This window comes from Pipistrellus hanaki (genome assembly GCF_964339955.1).
Source record: "Pipistrellus hanaki genome assembly, chromosome: 3".
NCBI lineage: Eukaryota > Metazoa > Chordata > Mammalia > Chiroptera > Vespertilionidae > Pipistrellus > Pipistrellus hanaki.
In genome coordinates, this window is record NC_140505.1 from 155910487 (window position 1) to 155930893 (window position 20407).

At 38.3% G+C, this 20407-nt stretch overlaps 1 protein-coding gene across 2 annotated transcripts in view; it reads right to left on the reverse strand.

The window, feature by feature from the left end:
• Positions 1-5459, reverse strand: part of CCDC91 (coiled-coil domain containing 91) — a 247348-nt gene extending 241889 nt beyond the window's left edge. Inside the window, exon 1 of one of the 2 annotated variants that reach the window (XM_084877249.1) lies at positions 5239-5459. The gene's annotated coding sequence lies outside the window, so the exon portion shown is untranslated. Of the gene's footprint in view, positions 1-5234 lie in introns of both variants that reach the window. The other variant, XM_084877248.1, reaches the window with a different exon arrangement.
• Positions 5460-20407: the final 14948 nt, after the last annotated feature.

Consider the following 20407-nt stretch of genomic DNA (forward strand, 5'->3'; position numbering starts at 1 on the left):
GGTCATGGAGACAGGAACCAAAAGTTTTGCTAGTGTGTCACTAGGGGTAGTAGTGAATGGTGCTGTTTCCATTTCTACCTCTTGATTCCTCAACCTGTGAATCCTGCCTATAAGGAAAATACCACCATATACTGAATACTAATTAAGAGCATATACAACCTCTGGGGAAATCTTGCCTCAGTCCTGCAAGGTACTGACACCTCACTGGCACTGTTACTTAATCTTCAAAAGGCCATTCCACCATTCTATCAAGCCAGCTGCTTCAGGATAGTAGGAAACATGATAAGATTAGTACATTCCATGAGTATGACCCCACGGCTCATTTCTTTTCCTGTCAAGTGAGTTCCTTGATCAGAAGCAATGCTGTGTGGAATACCATCGCAGTGGATACAGCATACTGTGAGCCCACAGATGGTAGTTTTGGCAGAAGCACTGCATGTGGAGAAGGCAAATTCACATCCAAAATATGTGTCTATTTCAGTAAGAACAAATAGCTGCAACTTTTCCATAATGGTAGCAGTCCAATGTAATCAACCTGCCTCCCCGTGGCTGGCTGATTGATCACCTGAGGAAATGGTGCCGCTCAGGGATTTAGTGTTAGTCCCTACTGCTGGCAGATTAGGCACTCAGCAGTGGGCAGAGCCAGACAGGTCCTGATGAGCTAAAGTCCATGTTGCTGAGCGCCTCTGTAACCCCGATCCCTGACAGCATGGCCACTCTGTTCATGAGCCTACTGGGCATTGACAGGGGAAAGAGTCTGTCTGATACCCAGTCATCCTCTCTAATTGATTATTAAAATACTACTCTGATGCAGTTAGCCTATAGAAGCATTACTCCGTTTGGAATTAAGACCTCTTAATTTGGTGAACATTCACATGGAACACCAATATCTTCACTTTCTTGCCCATTCAGAGAGGTCTACCTGCATATACCTCTTACTCAGATTTCCTTGTCACAAGTTTTCCAATCAGGTTCCTCCCATATGCATTAGGGGAATCCCAGAAGAAGCAAAAGAAAAGAGGATAAAAAGCATATTTCAAAAACATTTGAAGAAATATTTGCCAAAACCGTCCCAAAGTTTACTTCCCAATGTGTACTTCCCAGAGTATACACATACACACAACTTCAACAAATGTACTCTGGTACATTTCTTAAAGTGAGAAACAAAGTATATGCTAACTAAAGAATCAGATCCAGTCTTATGATTCCCAATTCACCACTGTGAACAATGTGCTTAAATTATTTTGCTCAGATAAAAGTAACTATGATAATATCCATGGCCTTTCTATGTGAGGAAAAAAACATCCAAAATTTTCATTTATATGTTATTTCACTTTGTTCAAAAGATTTTCTACTTATATATACTGAGATTATACAATAAAAGAACATTTTGCAATCTGAGCAGACTGAGTGGTTACAACACTTCTCATCAATAATATGGGAGTCACCTTTTATGTTCATTACTGTGACACTAAGAATAATAATCTTGTGGCATTATTTTTTTCTCCTATTGATAACGAAAGAAGCAAGATAAATAGCACCCAACTTTAGATATACAGAAAATCAACTCAGTATGCCAATGAAAATAAAGTTTCCCAAAGTTACTATACAAGTATTCTTAACATGGTAACTGAAACAAATCACATATACTAAATAAGCAAGTGACACTTAGAAAACCATTCACTTTAAGGAAAGCTGGTCCTAAAAAGAAATTAATAAAATGTCTCTTCTCATAACAGACAAGAGAAGAAACTTAAAATATCTAATGCCTCAGGAAACACAGTTATTAAACAGTTTTCCCATTCAGCAGAACACAAGTATTCACTTCAACTTATCTTCCGATTCAGGGTGGCCCATTTAATGCCATCAGCTTTTGCAGGCTTATTTTCCATTTTTCATACCCAATTTAGGCAAACTATAACTAAAAGGTATAAACTCTATAACTTATCTTTATTAAATTCATAATTTAATTTTAATGATGAAATTTAATCTCATCTGTAATCACAATCTTTTACTGATGTCTAAGCATGTAATTTTTGAGTAATATTCAGGTAAGCCCCTTTCTATCACCAAAGCATATTCATAGATTAGTGGGTCTTGCATAATACTGCAGCCCTATCTTTAGTTCAATTGCAAAAGTTCTGAATTCTCATAAAACCAAAGCATCTTGAAATGATCATGTAGATCTTCTTTTACCACAAGATTGGACACAACATTAAAGGCAATTTGGTTGGCCTCTCCATTATCTAGGCCTACTTTTGGTAAGAGATGCACATGGTCTATGTTTGTAAGGCTGGCAAAGGGGGGAAAAACTCAATCTTCTCTGAATAGCAGAAAAAAGTTACTTCACCCTTTATAAAAGAGTAGTTATTTCATTCATATAGTCAGTCTACTTAACTATTATGTGTTGGACTGTACTATGTAAACACTGAAGTGGGCATACCTGTCTAAGGAAAACAGTCTTACTAGTATAGCATGTTAATTTTAAAACAGCTAACACTACCACTAATCTTCATCATCTAAACCTAAAATTTTAAAAATTCTTCTCATTTCAAAAATTAAAAACTGTTGTATCCTCTGCTAATAACAGTAAATGTATCCATAATTCTTTAAGTAAGATTCTATGGCATATAGCCAACAAGGCTCTTTGTACATTTATTATGGATACATTATATCCATAATAGGGATATGACAGCAAATGAAGAAGGTACTGGTCAAGAATGGTCTACACTAGGCTTAAAATTACAAATATAAAAGAATATAAACCTGGTAAACATTTTAGTAATAACTAATAATGTCTCATATTGATTCATTAATTTGCTTAACAATAAAATTTTGCTTAATGGGTTAAAAAGCCATTTAATTATTCCAGACTCTAAATCTGTAAAATAAACTATATAAAATCTAAGGAACTCTGTGAAATTCTAGGATTCTACCTTAACATGATGCCAAAAAAAACAAACAATGATATTGACTATCACATTTTTCTCCAAAATCTATCACAATAAATAACCCTTGAGACAAATTCCAAGAAAATCAAATGAAACAAGGAGGCAATCTTTAAAAATCTGAAGAAAATTTCATACATTAACAGAAAATCCACATTTCAAAGAATCAATTAAAAAATATTATCAGAGTTACTCATAAAGATTTAATGTTAATTTGAATGGGGAAAACAGATATTGGTACAAAGAGTTAATGTAAAGAGAGGTGCCTTTTTAAAGTTCTCATCTGGGGCAGCAAAATGACAAAATTTGATGAGCTTTCAAGAAGCCAAAAGTCACAAGGAACAGGTTAAGCATTGTGATTATGAGCTATATTTTGAGCTATATTTTGGAAACAACTTACCTAAACACTCTCCTTCCAAACTAATAGAAAAAGTCTTGTCCACCCCAATGCACTCCCACCCCAACCGGGGCTATCAAGAGAAAGACAATAAACCTTCAAATAGCTTTTCTTATTCATACCAATCCTATATATACTTTACAAATTTTACAAATTTTCCTAATAATTATTTTATCTTGTACCTCTAACTCTACAGTTAGAGGTACAAGATAAATTATTAGGAAAATTCCTATTTGTCCATTTAAGCTTCAACCAGCTAAATAAATTTGTAACCAGCTTTCTTCTTTTTTTACTGCCCCTCCCTTCCACCCTCCCAACCCCCAAACAAAGATGCTGTCCCTCTGTTGATGGCTCTCAGCACTTACTTTTTGCCTGGTATTAAGTATATTAAAATAATTAAAGAAAACAAAAAAAACTCTCAGGTGTTACGCTAATCACTCCAATGAGATACATTTTTCTACTTAATAAATGTTAAGAGAAAAGTTGTAACTTTCATCAATTGTTTTCTTTAGGTTTAATTCCATTTGGCTTATACCATTGCTAAATAACCAGTTCATAATAAGATATCCCTGCCCACAGAACTACTTCCTAGCCTGCCTGGAGGTTACCAAACTTTATAAATCAGGATAATTTTCTACCACACAATTTACTGGCTAGCCACACAGGTACACTCTCCCTGGCATCACAGTCCCCTCCCTCCCCGACCCCCGCAATCTCCCATTTACCCAACAGGTACAGTGAAGCCCTAACCCTCACCCTCACTGCAACAGAAATTGTAACAGAGGGCAAATGGTATGTTTAGAAGCATCGAGCTCTCCTGGCACAGAACAAAGATAACCGAACTACATATTCTGAGCATTTAGCCTTAAATTGTTGGGTGAAATGTTAGCCCATCCCGGTGACAAGATAGAAATGTCAGCCCACCCCGATCACTCCATCACGGAACATGCAAACTGTTTCCAAAAGCCATCATCCAACTACCTCCCTGGCATTTCAAGAGGAAGGTGGCATATACACAACATCTGCCCAGGTCGGACAGGGAGGGAAGTAAAAGAGCCGGAATTCTTAAGGGGCTGCTGAGTCACCTACAGCTGCAGCCAGCAGCTCTGCCCTCCAGGAAATCGGGCTCTGCCCCAAGGCTCAGCAGGGAGCAAGGGAGAGTAGCAGCAGCAGCATCATCATCATCCTACCAAAAAAACACTCAGTGAGCTTTTAATAGAGTTGCCACTCCTTCAAAGTGAAGCCCAACACACATTTCCTTTGCAAAGTTTTCCTCCGCAGTGCAAAACAGGGGCAGGCGGAAGAAACATCTTTATTGTGGGGAAACGGAGGGCGCACTCATGGGAATGAAGGATGCCTCGCCACCTGGAAACTTCCTGCCTCCTGCCTTCACCCCGAAGGACCAGGGGTTTTACTGCAACTTGTGGCCCAAGGATCAGGGTAGACCTTTGGCCCAATGAACTTGGCAAAGCAGAAGGGGAAACATGCACCGGGAGCGATGGGTGGAAACTCCACCAGGAGAAAGCCCCGTACGATGGGCGTTTCCGTGACACGGCAATCACGTGTATTTGTGCGTAGACGGTCGGAAAACACGGGACTGCGGAGCGTGCAGGGGCCAGGACCCGCCGGCGACAGCAGGTGCAGGTGGGCGCTCCCTGCGGAGGGAGGGAGGGGAGAGGGCCGGCTTCCAGCCCAGACGGGCCACGCCCCCCGGTCACCTCAACCTCAGGGAGCGAGGCAGGGGTGGCGGCGGCGGAAGCCCGGCCAGCTCCCCGGGGGCCCGGTGGGGAGTGTCCGGCCCGCGCCCAGGCCGCCGCCGGGCGCACCCACCGCCGCCTCGCGCGGCCCGGGTTCCCAGACCCAGGCCCCGAAGGCGGGTGTCCGTTTACCTACTCCCGCGCCCGCTCGTCGCCGCCGCCGCAGCCGTGTCGCTCAGCCAGGCCGGTAGGTGAGCCGCCCCCAGTACACGGACTCGCACGTGCACGCCCGGGGTATGGCCCCCGACCCTTAGGTGCGACCTCGGCCCCCGGCCACACACGTTGGGGTAGCCCACACGCCGCCTGGCTTGGAACACCTCTGCCCCCGGAAGTTGATTTCCTCCAAGGCCCGCCCAACGCTGCGTGCGTCACTCAACGCAAGCATGAGAGTCACGTGGCCTCAGGCTGAGGCTGAGCAGAGGGTTCCTTGCTCTCAGCCCAGTCACTCTTGGCTTCAGGGGTCCGCAGAGGGTTGCTGTGGAAAAGGGGATGATGATTCAGGAGCTGCTTCCTGTGAGCTACTGCCTGAGGGGAAGGCGCTATTTTCTACGCCTAATCCATGCAAATAAAATCATCCCCAAAAGGACATGCCCATATGGGATTGTTCTTGAGAAGAGTTAGGCCTACTCTTTTCACCACCAGCAAGCAGAGCTCAATAAAAATTGCAGCTGAGCTAAATGGGTGACACGCAGTTAAGTGCTCAAGAAACAATTGACTAGACAGCTGTGCCATCTCGTCTTTGTATATCTGAACTCTCAACCTAGGGCAGTGGTCTGCAAACTCATTAGTCAACAGAGCCAAATATCAACAGCACAAGGATGGAAATTTCTTTTGAGAGCCAACTTTTTTAAACTTAAACTTCTTCTAACGCCACTTCTTCAAAATAGACTCACCCAAGCCATGGTATTTTGTGGAAGAGCCACACTCAAGGGGCCAAAGAGCCGCAGTTTGCCAACCACAGACTTATGGGATGCACCTAAGCCAAGAGACTCTTCAGGCCAATACTATGTGACTTCAAAGCAATCTGCTCTATGATTACTTGTTGTCCTCAACTCCAGAACACAACAATTTATACATGCCATCTCTCTTTCAGAGACTGTTTATTTTCAGCTGGCAGGCCACATGTGAAAGATTCTTCCATTTTGACATGGGAGGGATCTGGAGAACATTTCTTGAACCATTTTTTATTGAGCACATACTATATGCCAGCACTGAGCCAGATTGTGGCAATCCCAGAGGAAAGAGTACCCACTCAAGATCTCTGCTTCCTGGAGTTTAAAGTCTATTGAGAAAGAAAGACAAGTAACCTGGGAACTTTGAATATAAGTCTCTGGAATATTCACATTAATTGTGTACCAGGCATTCTTTAACAATTTGGGGAGCAGTATTTTCTCATCTTTACAAAGAACAAATCTGGCTCAAACCAGTAATAGTCTCTGCTATGTACTGAGAAATGTCAAAAAGAAATCCTATAATCCTCCAGTGGTTAGTGAGCAGTTTCAAGTTGAACACAAATGTCACCTCTTCTATACCCCTTTTCCTTCCCACCTATTTTGTGTACATAGCAAACAGATTTCTATTACAGAAAATATTATGCTTTCTTACACATATATGTTTACCCATCTACTAGACCACCAAGTCAAAGAGCAGACCACTTCTCATTTCTATATCCAGCACTCTACTTTTCACTTGTCTTTGTATATCCAGCAGTCCAGCACAGTGTCTGGTAGTTAAAAGAAAGGTATACAATAAATGGTTTTTAAGCTAAGTACATTATTATATGTCTCCTATATCTTTCTGCTGGAAACTTCAGATAAGTTTCCAATAATATATCTACATGTTCATTTTGTCCCACCTAACCCAATATTAATTATTATTAAACAGGTTTATTACAGTAATAGAAGATAATATTTGCCAAACATTTGTTATGAGCCTGACATTAGCACATAAATCCGTTACCTAATTTGTTACCACCATCATCCATCACCTAAATATATTCACTTTTTTTAGATGAGGATACAAACATAAGGAAGAGTAATGTGGCCAAATGACAAGCAGGATTCAAAGCCAAATCTGCCCGACAGATTTGTGTATTCACTGTGACACACTGCCTCTGCTTTTCCCATCACTTGCTTATCAGTGCATTCAAATTCTGCCAACTCTATGAGGTCCTCCTCCCCTCCCCACTATAATCTGTGCCTTTTTTTTTTATTGAATTTACAATTCAGTTGTTTTAATATAGTCACATAGTCATGCAACTATCACAACAATCAATTTTAGAATATTTTTATCACCCCAAAAAGAAACCTTATATACTTTGTCAGTCATCCCCATTCCTCCCACCCTCTACTTCATTCCTAGGCAACCAATAATCCACTTTATATCAAGGAAGGGTTGCCTATTCTGGATATTTCGTGTGAAGGGAATTATACAATACTAGTGACCCAGTGCACAGATTGAAAGGAAATTATTAATTAGAAGAAATAATTTAGTATTCTTATCTGCCCTTTCTCTATAATAGAAGAGTTAGAGATTAAAGAAAATTAGTCGCCAAAACTGGTTTGGCTCAGTGGTAGAGCGTCGGTCTGCGAACTTAAAGGTCCCAGGTTCGATTCCGGTCAAGGGCATGTACATTGGTTGCGGGCACATCCCCGGTAGGGAGTGTGCAAGAGGCAGCTAGTCGATGTTTCTCTCTCATCGACGTTTCTAGCTCTCTATCCCTCTCTCCTCCTCTCTGTAAAAAACCAATAAAATATATTTTTTAATTAGTAAAATATATATGAAAATAATATATAAATTGATTAATAAATATACAATAACATGATATAACAAAGACATGATATAAAAACAAAAACATGACATAAAAAAGGACAAAACCATGATATAAAAACATTAATAAAAACAATGACTGATAAATTGATTAAACTTATTCTAATATCTTCCTGTATACCACATTAAGAGTGAAAACACTTTCAGAGTGCCTAACTAATTTCCCTTGTGATGAAATATTTACAACTTCAATGTCACATGCTCTTGGAACTGGAGAGAAAGCAACATATAACTGACCATGTCCAAAAACAGGTTCAGGTAGAAATATTCCTACTCTGTCTAGAGTTTGTCCTAATAGTCATTGCAAGTGCTGGCATCACGAGAAACTGTCATCAAATTAATTTAAATGGGAGTCCAGTGTCAGTTGGGGACAAATCAATTCTTAGAATCAGAACAACCTCTCCTTTCACAGATCCTGTAAATACTTCAGCTTTGACTATGTTAGGTCACAATCATTTACTAATATATCTAGTACCATTACAAAGACCCCATTTACTATTAAAATTTCTCAGTAGCATGATGATTGCACCTACTTTCAATTTTAATTTATGACTTGCATTCCTGGAGGAGTAATACTATTAAGAAATTCAATGTGAACATTTTCCTTTTCAACATCATCCATTGAATCCATGGAATCATCACTCAAATAGGTGTGAAAATCTCCATCAAATATAATATATCCAAAATTTCTTCATTTCTTTTATGAACCTGCTCATTTTTAGGACAAGAATCACATGTTTAGATATATTTTAATATTATCTATAGATATACTATTTCCAAAGGTAGCTTCAATAATATATCTATTACAAATCATTTCACAGGGGATTCAATAATATCCATTCCAAAATGAAAACTGCTATCAAGTTTGTCATCTTCAAGCTTTATTAACCATTCACTATGAGCAGAATCCTCTAATCTCATATTTGTTTTAAGAGAAAACTGTCTGAAACATCCCCAGACACTACAGTACTTTAAACTCGTTTGTACTGTAGCCAAATGCATAGCATGTGGCACAACATTGAGACACTGTGGAAAATCCCCTCCTAGAAGAACTTTCCCAACAAATGCAACAAAACAATCAAATTCACTATGGACAATGACAGATCAAAACACATGTATGCAATAGAAAGCAAGAGCTTTCTATGTATTGCGCATGCATGAATTAACATTTATTTTTAAATTGCCAGTGCATGTCATATGTACCGGCCAGTCAGTTAGTCCAACACACTGACAGTTGGTCACTTAGCTTTTTATGTATATAGATGTATTCTTTTATAACTAGCTTCTTTCACTTTGCATCATGTTTTCAAAGTTAATTTATACATTCATTAATTGATGGGCATTTTAGTTGTTTATACTTTGGGTCTTTATGGATAATGCTTCCATAAACATTAATATACAAGTTTTGTGCCAACATATGTTTTCATTTCTCTCGGATATATACTTAAGAGTGGAATTGCTGAGTCATATGGTATCTCTATGCTTAACCTTTTGAGAAACTGTCAGACTATTTTCAAAGTGACTAAGCAATTTTACATTCTCACCAAAGATGGATATAGGTCCTGATTTCTTCACAGTGGCTTTTCTTATTTCCTCTAGAATTTTAGGCTCTATTATTTTCAGGGTGTGTCCATAGCCATCTTGTCTTATTTTTACCTTTTTTGGTGTTTGTATCTGTAGGTCTATTGTGCTTATAGGTTGTAACCTTCTAAGATGAAAAACGTATTTCCTACCCTCAAGAGGATCAAGTTTCGAGAAAGATATAGACAATCAAATGAAACATTAGGATGACAATAAGAAGCAAAATCAAGATTATTCTTAAAATATGGAGTAAAAATACTTAACTCAATCATGTTAAACAGGAAATACTTCTCATAAAATGTAAAGGTCAAGATGAGTCTTGAAGAATCAGTAAGAATTCGCCACACTAAAAAGGGATAAAATTATGCTCCAGAAAAAGGAGCATGTATGTTTGTATGAATTTCCTTGTCTATAGATGTAAAAGTAAGTATAGTGTATAAGTAAGTATGTTAGAAGCAAGGTGATGGTGTGTGGGAATGTGGTGGGTGAAAAAGGAAACGTATATGATAGTTTTATAAACTGCTTAGAAGTTTGAACTCTATCCTGAAAGTAATGGAAAACTAATGGATTACTTAAAGTTGGAAAATAATTACTTCAGCAGCAGTGTGGAAAATGAATTATTGGTTAGGGGAGAGGTAGCCAACACTGGACACATGGAGAAATCCATTATAAAACTAATAAAATAACAAAATGAGAACTTATAAAAGCCTGAGTTGAGGTGGTAACTATGAAGTTGGCAAAGAGGATTTGAAAGGTATGCAGGCAGCAATGCTATTGGAAAGAACTGAGGTTGTATCCCAGGTTTTTGGTACTACTCAGGGAGGTAGGTGATTTGGCTCACTTGCTGAGATGGCTCACTTGCTGGTAAAAATAATGATACACTCAAACGATATAAACGTTCAGTTATAAAATAACTGGGTGGGAATTAAAAAGTGGGAGTGTCAAGTACAGCATTGTGACCAAAGTTAATAATACTATAGAGGATATTTGAAAGTTTCTAAGAGAGTAGATCTCAAAAGTTAAAACAAACTGTGCCCAAAGTTGACAGAAGAAAGGAAATAATAAAGATTACAACAGAAATAAATAAGATAGAGAATATAAAGAAAAGATTAACCAAACTAAGAGTTGATTCTTTGAAAAGATAAACAAAGAAGACACAAATAAATGGAAAGGTATCCTGTGTTTATGGTTTGGAAGAACTAATATTGTTAAAATGTCAATACTACCAAAAGCCATCTATAGATTCAATGCAATCCCTACAAGATTCCAATGGCATTTTTTATAGAACTAGAAAAGACTCAAAATTTGCATGGAACCACATAATACCCCGAAGAGCCAAAGAAATACTGAGAAAGAAGAACAAAGCAGGAAGTACTGTGTTTCCCTGTCTTAAATAAGTACTGTCTTAAATAAGACATTAAGAATTCACACAACTCAATAGAAAAAAAAAAATAACGCAACTTAAAAATGGACAAAGGACCTGAATAGACATTTCTTCAAAGGAGATATATAAAGGCCAACAGGTACATGAAAAAGATTCTCAACATTGATAGTCACTAGAGAAATGCAAATTAAAACTAAAATGAGATAATACCTCAAATCTGTTAGAATTACCATTATCAAAAAAACAGGAGATAAATGCTGGCTAAGTATCTATTGATGAATGAATAGATAAGGAAGTCATGATGCATATACATACAATGGAAATTATTCAGCCATTATATAAGAGGAAATCATATATGCATGTACATAGATGGCATTATACTAAGTGAAATAAGTATTGCAGGCATTATACTAAGTGAAATAAGTCAGACAGGGAAAGACAATCTTTGATGATCTTATATGTGAAATCTAAAAAAAAGATAAATAAGTAAATAAAAATAAAATAGAGAAAAAGAAATCTGACTTGTGGTTACCAGAGACTAGAGACAGAGATTGAGGGGACGGGAAATTAGAGAAAGGTAATCAAAAGGTATAAACTTTCAGTTTTAGGATGACTAAGTACAAAGATGTAATGTACAATATGATGACTATAGCTAACACTGCTATAGGATATATATGAAAGTTGGTAAGAGAATAAATCCTAACAGTTCTTATCAAACAGATATTTTTTTCTTTATTGTATCTATATAAGAAGATGGATAATAGCTGACCTATTGTGATAATCGTTTTACAATATAAGTAAATCAAACCATTATGCTGTGTGCCTTAAACTGATAGAGTAATGTATGTCAAATACTTCTCACTGAAACTGGGGGAAAGAATTCTTAATACAAGAAAAGAAACTGTTAACTATGTTTGGTGATGGATGTTAATTAAACTTATTGTGTAGTTTATTTGTTGTTGCTGTCAGGACAGAAATAAGATGGATACCCACCCAAATGGTGATTCATATCAAGATTCCTGATGCCACACATGTACCAAGAAGGTATAAGATTTGTTATGCGCATAATGAAGCTTTCTAGGAAGAGCAGGGCAGAATTCACTAACAGGTCCAAATGGCTTGAGAGGTGGGGGAGAAGGGTGGGAGACACTGGCCTTTGGGGCATGGAGTTAGTAGTAAAATTCCTACACAAGAGCAAGGCTTATGTGGTTGAATTTCCCACAGCACCAAAGAAAGGATCACCCAAGCTTTCTTGTCATCTGGGCCAGATGTGGAACAAGAGAGAATGAGAGAGGGTTAGGACTTGAAAGTTGTCAATAGCCAAACATAAAAAATGGAGTCTGACATACAGATGGCCAATAGACAAATCAAAAGATGCTCAATATCACTAATCATCAAATGCAAATTAAAATCACAATGAGATATAATTTCATACCTTTCAGAATGCCTGTCATCAATAAATCAAGAAACAATACGTGTTGGTGAGGATGTGGAGAAAACGGACCCTTGTGCCCTGGTGGTAGGATTGCAAATTGTTGCAGGCACTATGAAACAGTGTGGAGTTACCTCAAAAAATTAAATATAGAACTGTCTTAGGATCCAGCAATGCCACCTCTCGGTATATATTCGAACAAATCCAAAACACTAACTTGAAACATCGCTATGTTCATTGCAGCATTATTTACAATAACCAAGATATAGAAGCAACCCAAGTGTCCATCAAGAGATGATTAAAGATATACATGTATACAATGGAATATTACTCGTCCATTAAAAAACAAACAAACAAATGGAATCTTGCCATTTGTGACTGCATGGGTGGATCTACAGGATATTATGCTAAGTTGAAAAAGTCAGTGAGAGAAAGACAAGTACCATATGATTTCACTTATGTAGAATCTAAAGAACAAAATAAACAAACAAAACAGAACCAGATGCATAGATACAGAGAACAAACAGGGAGGGGTGTTGGGGAGCCTAGTGAAAAGGTGAAAGGATTAAGATGTACAAATTGGTAGCTACAAAATAGTCATGGGATATAAAGCACACTATAGGGAATATAGTAAATAATATTGTAATAACTATGTATGGTGCCAGGAAAGTACTATAATTATCAGGGGATCACTCTGTAAATTATGTAATTGTTTAGCCACTATGCTGTACACCTGCAACTAATATAATGTTGAATGAAAAAAAATTAAAATAAATTAAAGTAGAAAATGGAGTCAGAGTCTTTAATTATAAACTAGAGGCCAGGTGGATGAAATTTATGCACTGAAGGAGGGCGGGTTCCCTCAGCCTGGCCTGCGCCCTCTCACAGGTTGGCAGCCCTTAGGGGAGGTCTCCGTGGAGAGCAGGCCTAAGCCATCAGTCGGCCATCCTTAGTGTGCCACAGAGGTGGGAGAGGCTCCTGCCCCTGCCGCTGTGCTCACCAGCCGTGACCTGGCTTCCGGCTGAGTGGCACTTTCCCCATGGGAGCACACTGACCACTATGGGGCAGCTCCTATGTTGAGCATTTGCCCCCTGTTGGTCAGTGTACATCATAGCACTGGTTGTTCTGCTTTTCAGTCAATTTGCATATTAGCCTTTTATTGAAGTTACCTTTGTTTTTTACTCAACAAGCAAAACAATACAGTTATATATTTAAATCCTTTAAAAATGATTGTAGTGTACACTTGCCTTTCCCATGTTTATTTCACTCTTCCCACATTGTATAAGACACACCTGAAAAGTCTGGGTGGCATTAATTCACCCTCCCCCAAAATTAATCCAATCAAAATAGCCTAACCCTTGATTTATGGTGTTACCTTGATCACAAGAAATGGCACCAATCACAGGGCTGGAGAAAGAAAGAGGAAGGGAAGGAAGAAGGGAGGAAAGAAAGTTATCCTTATTGGAGACTAACTCTGACTGCATATTTGTTATATTGTCAATGCAGGCTTAACTGGCTTATGCTTTAAATTCTAAATAAAGACTAGTCAATTTTTGTAACTGTTTTCTAAGTTTGAAAGCATAGTCATAAGCATATAAAGAAGACAGTGTATCAAACCTATAGGGTCTAAATCTGTTTCTGGCAATGAGCCACAAACCTGCTATTTTTTTTTTTGGGGGGGGGGGGGGCGCGGGGGAAGGACTGTGCCATATTTATTGTTGTGGGCACTTGGCCTCCCAGTTATCCATCTTGATTTCTTCTGCTGGGACATGCTGAATGATCCCGTTTTTCACTGCCCATCTATTTTGCCACATTCTATTAACTTCTATTATTTCTTAAGTCTTTGTTGCCATTCTCACCTTATTAGTCAATGAAATAATTGAAAACCCCTGGCTTCTGGCAGTTAAGTGCCACTACTTGGCCTCTACCATCTCCTTTACTATCAATGGGTCAAGTCTTCTACTGTCATCTCTGACCTACAGAGCACCACGAATATATCGTTTGATGATACTGGTGTTTCTCTACCCAGCACATTCCTTATGCCCTTAGTAAATTGTTTGTCCTCTGGGTCTTCTCATGGAATATGTTCATCTCACCATCTGCCAGCCATATTTTCATATTCATTCCAGCATGTCTTGAGTTTCTCTCTTCTCCATCATTCTGCCATAGTAGTCCTAGCATTTCAACTTCGCTTAACATAGTCTATCTGTCTTGGTTGGCACTTTATCATCTTTGAAATTCAGCCACTCTAACTATAAAATCTTGGCCATGGTCCTCAGCTAACTTCAGTCTACCCTGGCAGGAAATAAAAGCTCTCTTTTTTTGGTAACAAAAGATGCCCCCTTGACTTACCAGTTGGCTTTTAATTGCTTGTTGTTCACTCTGAATTGTTGATTATCCTCTGTACCGCATCAATGCTGCTTAGCAATAGCCATCTAATGTCATTAACTTTATCATTATCAAATGCTCCATACACCTTAAATGTATGATCTATTGTATTTGGCCAATTTGCCAACAGTGAACATTTTAATAATTAAACCACTACCTGTGGCTAGGGGAGATCTGTGCTCCAGATATCACCATTGATAACGTTTTTATTGCCAAAAGGCAATGAATGAGTAGGCCAGAATCCTATCTTATCCCCTATGCCAGGGGGCAGAAGCTGAGACAGAATTTAGCATGCAAGATGCCTATAGGGATCAAACCTTTGATAGGAAGGGAACAAGAAGCAGGATTGAGCAGTGATAAAGGCATAAGAGAGTTTCATCTGATCCAGCAGAAAGCTCTGGAACAAACATGTCACCCAGAATCTTACAGCAGGTCAAAATGACCAGACCTTTGTATTACCACTTCTCTAAATCACCAGAAGAAGATTACCCTGTGAAGGGTATGATCTTTGGATAGACAGCTTTTTGTGCCAGTGCAGATCTTAAAAGAGCAGACAGCTGTAGAATGATGACTGTACTTCCTGCAGCTGGGTAGGAAGTCCTCCTTGAAGGAGAATCTGATGATATATCTCTACATCTAGCACACTAAACCACAGGCAATTTTCTTCAGTGGTTGAAGCATTCTCATCTTTATGGATTTGAACATGCTCTCTCCTCTTCCAGGCATATTCTTTCTTCGGGGGAAAATCTGAAATTTCCAAGATATATAGTTGCCCATTCTCTGATGCCTGATTACAAATTATTTATGTCATTATTATGCCCATTCTTAAACTAGCCTATCTAATAAAGAAGAAATATGCTAATTGACTGCCACACCCTCAAAGATGGCAGTCCCTAGAGCCACAAGATGGTGGCGTCTTGCCGCACCTGCCTCTGGAGTCCCTCAGTCCCCTCAGCCCCCAGCCACCCAGGGCCAGCCCAAGGTGTGGGCAAGCCTCAGATGGCAGCTGCCCGGCCGCCCAGGGCTGCCCCAGGCTCAGGTAACCAGGGCCAACCAAGGCTTGCAATGCCAGCAGTGGCAGCAGCAGAGGTGTGATAGGGGTGTCACCTTCCCTTGATTGCTGGCCACCTCCCCTGAGGGCTCCCAGACGGTGAGAGGGGGCAGGCCGGGCTGAGGGAACCCCCTCTCCAGGGCATGAATTTCATGCACCAGGCCTCTAGTTTGTAATAATTTACTTGTTCCTTTTGTTCAATATATTGTAACTATTTGAAGATGGATTGTTTCATTTTTCTATTCACATCTAAAACAATGCCATTAATATAGAAACATTAAGTATTTCCTAAATGAGAAAATGTGTTTCTTTTTTGAAAAAATATATTTTTTATTGATTTCAGAGAGGAAGGGAGAGGGAAAGATAAAAACATCAATGAGGAGAGAGAATCATTGATTGACTGCCTCCATCAGGCTCCTTACTGGGGACTGAGCCCACAACCAGGGCATATATCCTTACTGGGAAATGAACCATGACCTCCTGGTTCATAGGTTGATGCTCAACCACTGAGTCACGCTGGCAAGGCAAACTTGTTTCTTTTTACCCTATCTCTATAAAAACTAGACCCCCAAAAGATTTCTAAAATAACTCTTTTATTCCTCATATTGCATTTTTATACAATTTTAAATTAATGACAGACTAGATAGTAACATTAGAATCTATATACTCCATTCAGACTACTTTCCCCATCCTTACATTCATGTATTTATTGCCTGCTAGACATTTTCTTCTGATTCACATATCTCAAAGGACACACATTATTTCCATTGCAAGCTTGCTCTTTTGTCTATATTCTATCTCCTTGATAGTGCAACCTAATCACCCAACTAGAATATTTCAAACCTCCTTACACTTATTTTTCTTTTATTGTACATGTTAACCAAATTCTGGTCATTTGACTTTCTAAATAATTTCAGCTATATTTTCTCCTTTCTCCTAACATTTATAGCCAATACAGGTAATTCAATTTTCTGGATGAATTCTTAAGTCATTTACCTCTCTTCAGTTTTACTTCCTTAAAATCTATGCTTCAACACTTTCCCAAATAACATTATACTAAATGGTGAGAGACTCAAAACTTTACTGCTGAAATCTCACCACTGTTTTATAATATGATACTGGAAGTTTTAGCTAATGTAATAAGACAAGAAAAGGAAATAAAGGTATTCAGATTGGGAAAGAACTAAAACTTTCTTTGCAAATGAAATGATTGTTTATGAAAATCTGGATGAATAAATAAAAAAATTCCTGGAATCATTAGTCATTACAGCAAGATTATATGATATAAGATCAATATACAAAAGGCTAATTGCTTTCCTATATACCAGCAATGAAAAATGGAATCTGAGATTAAAAAGTGCATTACTATTTACATTAATACCCCCAAATATGAAATATTTAGGTATCAATCTAATAAAATATGCATAAGATCTATATGAAGAAAACTATGAAACTGATAAAAGATATCAAATAAAAACTAAGTACATGAAGAGATATTACATGCTCATGGGTAGAAAGATTCAATATTGTCAAGATGCCAGTTCTTCCCAATTTGATCTATAGACTCAATGCAATTCCAATCAAATCACAGGTAGTTATTTTGTGGAGAGGCAAAGGACCCAGAGTAACCAACTTTGCATTAAAAGAGAAGAACAAAATCAGAGGACTAACATACTACCTAATGTCAAGACTTACTATAAAGCTATAATAAAGACAGTATAGTGTTGGTAAAGAGAGAGAGAGAGAGAGAGAGAGAGAGAGAGAGAGAGAGAGAGAGAGAGACAAATAGGTTAATGTAACAGAATAGAGAGCCAAGGAAAAAAGATTCACATCAATATAGTCAACTGATCTTTGACAGGACAAAAGGCAATACAATGGAGCAAAGATAGTCTTTTCAACAAATTATGCTGGAACAATTGGATATCCACATGCAAAAATTGAATCAATTTCACACACACACACACACACACACACACACACACACACACACCACAAAAAAAAAAAACACACACCTCAAAATAGATCACAGACCTAAATATAAAATGCAAAACTATAAACTTCTAGAAGATAATATAAGTGACCTCAGGTTTTGAATTTTCAGATAAAATAGCAAACACACAATTCAAGAAAAATGATTGAGAATCTGGACTTCATGAAAATTAAAAACTTCTGTCCTGTGAAAGACAATGGCAAGAAAATGAGAAGGCACACCAGAGTCTGGGAGAAAATATTTGAAGGGGAAAAAAAACAAAACCTCTTCTGAAAAATGACTTTGAGCCAAAATACACAAAACTCTTAAAACTCAACAATAATAAAAAATGAACAACAAGAAAAGTGGGCCAAAATCATAACCCACACCTTACCAATGAAAATGTACAAATGGTTAATAAGTAAGCTAATGAAAAGATGTTCAACATCAGATGTCATGAGGAAATTGCAAATTAAAATATTGAAAACAAAATTTTGGAGGTTAAAAGCCTACATATGTTATTTTATATAAACTTCTCTCTGAATTCAGGATCCACTTATCCACACTTAAATAACAACCCAACAGAAACCAATGTTAAATCTCCCACATTAGCCTTTCTTGTTTGAAAGTAAAATCCTATATAATAAAGAGGTATATGCAAATTGACCATCACTCCAACACACAAGATGGCTGCCCCCATGTGGTCAAAGATAGCAACCTCCATGTGGACACAAGATGGCCACCACAAGATGGCCACCAGGGGAGGGCAGTTGGGAAGTACCAGTCCTACAGGGGAGGGCAGTTGGGGGGGATTAGACCTGCAGGGGAGGGCAGTTAGTGGTGACCAGGCTGGCAGGAGAGGGCAGTTGGGGGTGACTGGGCCAGCAGGGGAAGGCAGTTGTGGGGGACCAGGCTGGCAGAGGAGGGCAGTTAGGGGAAATTGGGCCAGCAGGGGAATAGTTAGGCATCAATCAGGCTGGCAGGGGAGTGGTTAGCAGGTGATCAGGCTGGCAGGCAGAAGTGGTTAGGGGCAATCAGGCAGGCAGGCAGGTGAGCATTTGGGAGCCAGCAGTCCTGAATTGTGAGAGGGATCCCAGATTAGAGAGGGTGCAGGCTGGGCTGAGGGACACACTCCCACCCCCCGTGAATGAATTTTGTGCACCAAGCTTCTAGTAAATTAATAGTAAATAAAAGAGAGTTTACTGAGCTTGCATGTAAACAGTCTCAGAAAAATAAAAGATTGAGAGAAAAATATTTTATTTCTAGTATAATTTAAACTTTTAATACATAATAAAGAAATAGGGAAAATTACACTTCTATTTTAGAAGGTTAGACCCTTCTGAAGCAAGATCAGTCAATATTTTTATTACATTAGCACTCTATTAAACAACTAGAAGCCACTTATTCCATGTTTTTACAACTCATTTTTTTCTTCATAAATAATATTTCTATTTATTTTAAGATCACTCATTCTGGGTATCACTCCTACAAAATGTAGTTTCTCAAAGATTAAATAGAATTGATTACAGAAGCCAATAAATGCCTCATTAGACACTGGGTTATTTGTATACCTCCTAGAATATGAGCTCTGAGCAGTTCCATGTCTATTCTAAAGCTTTAAATTATTGATTTAGTAATGGATGGTATTTGGTCAGGTGCCAATGGATACATGAATAACATCACCCAGAAATATGGCACTTTTAATATTGTCAAAAGCTAGATACACTAGTGATTCTTCCAAGTCAAACAGTACATCTAATGTTATTAGGTTGGTTATTTTGTTTTTGGCATTCTCTTTAAGAATGAGAAAGCTCTATATTTTTACACATGAAATAGGACTTGTTAATGTGGATGTAGGAACATTTAGCATGTCAATTACTAAGAGTCTATTTTTCTTGCAAACTGAATAGAGTATTTTTTTTTTACCATTGTTTTCATGCAGTGCTTGAGGGATATTTGAAGGTGTAGGGAAATGTCGTGGTGGAAGTAATAGTAATATATTTTTTTAAGATTGGGTTAGTAACCCATTAAAACTATTCTGTATCCATATTTGGCTAAACGAAGAGGAAAGTTTTACCAGATGATGGCCGTTTGATGACCTGCATGGAAAGAATTGGAACACTTAGGAGAGCACAATTGAGAGAAGTGATCACATCTCAAAATGTGACATCATTCTTTGGCACCAGCTGGCACCCTGGGCATCAAGAGTGAGTTATACTCTCAACCCTGAATTTTCCCCTCCAGATTACCTTTGTGGCTCACCAGAGGGCAGTGTGTAGTAATGGTCTCTACTGTTTCCTGTATTGGATGCTTCCTATGGAAAAGCCAAGGTCAAATCACCAGAGGCAGACAACAGGCAACGTGCCCCCTACATGGAATTCTTAACATTGAAAAATTAATCAATTACCACATACGACATAATGTAAAAAGTTTTCAGTAAATTCTGTTATACTTTCAACTTTCACAGTAATTTTGGGGTTACTGAACTCAATTCTCCTCTTTAGACTTACAAATGTGTAACATTATCCAAAGGCGGGTAAATTGTCTTCCTTCACATTATCTCACACCTGAATTCTCAATGTTTTCAACATTCCAACCAGATTAAATAATTCAGTGAATATTGGACATTTGAAGTCTGGGATATAACAAGATGAAGCACCTATAAATCCTG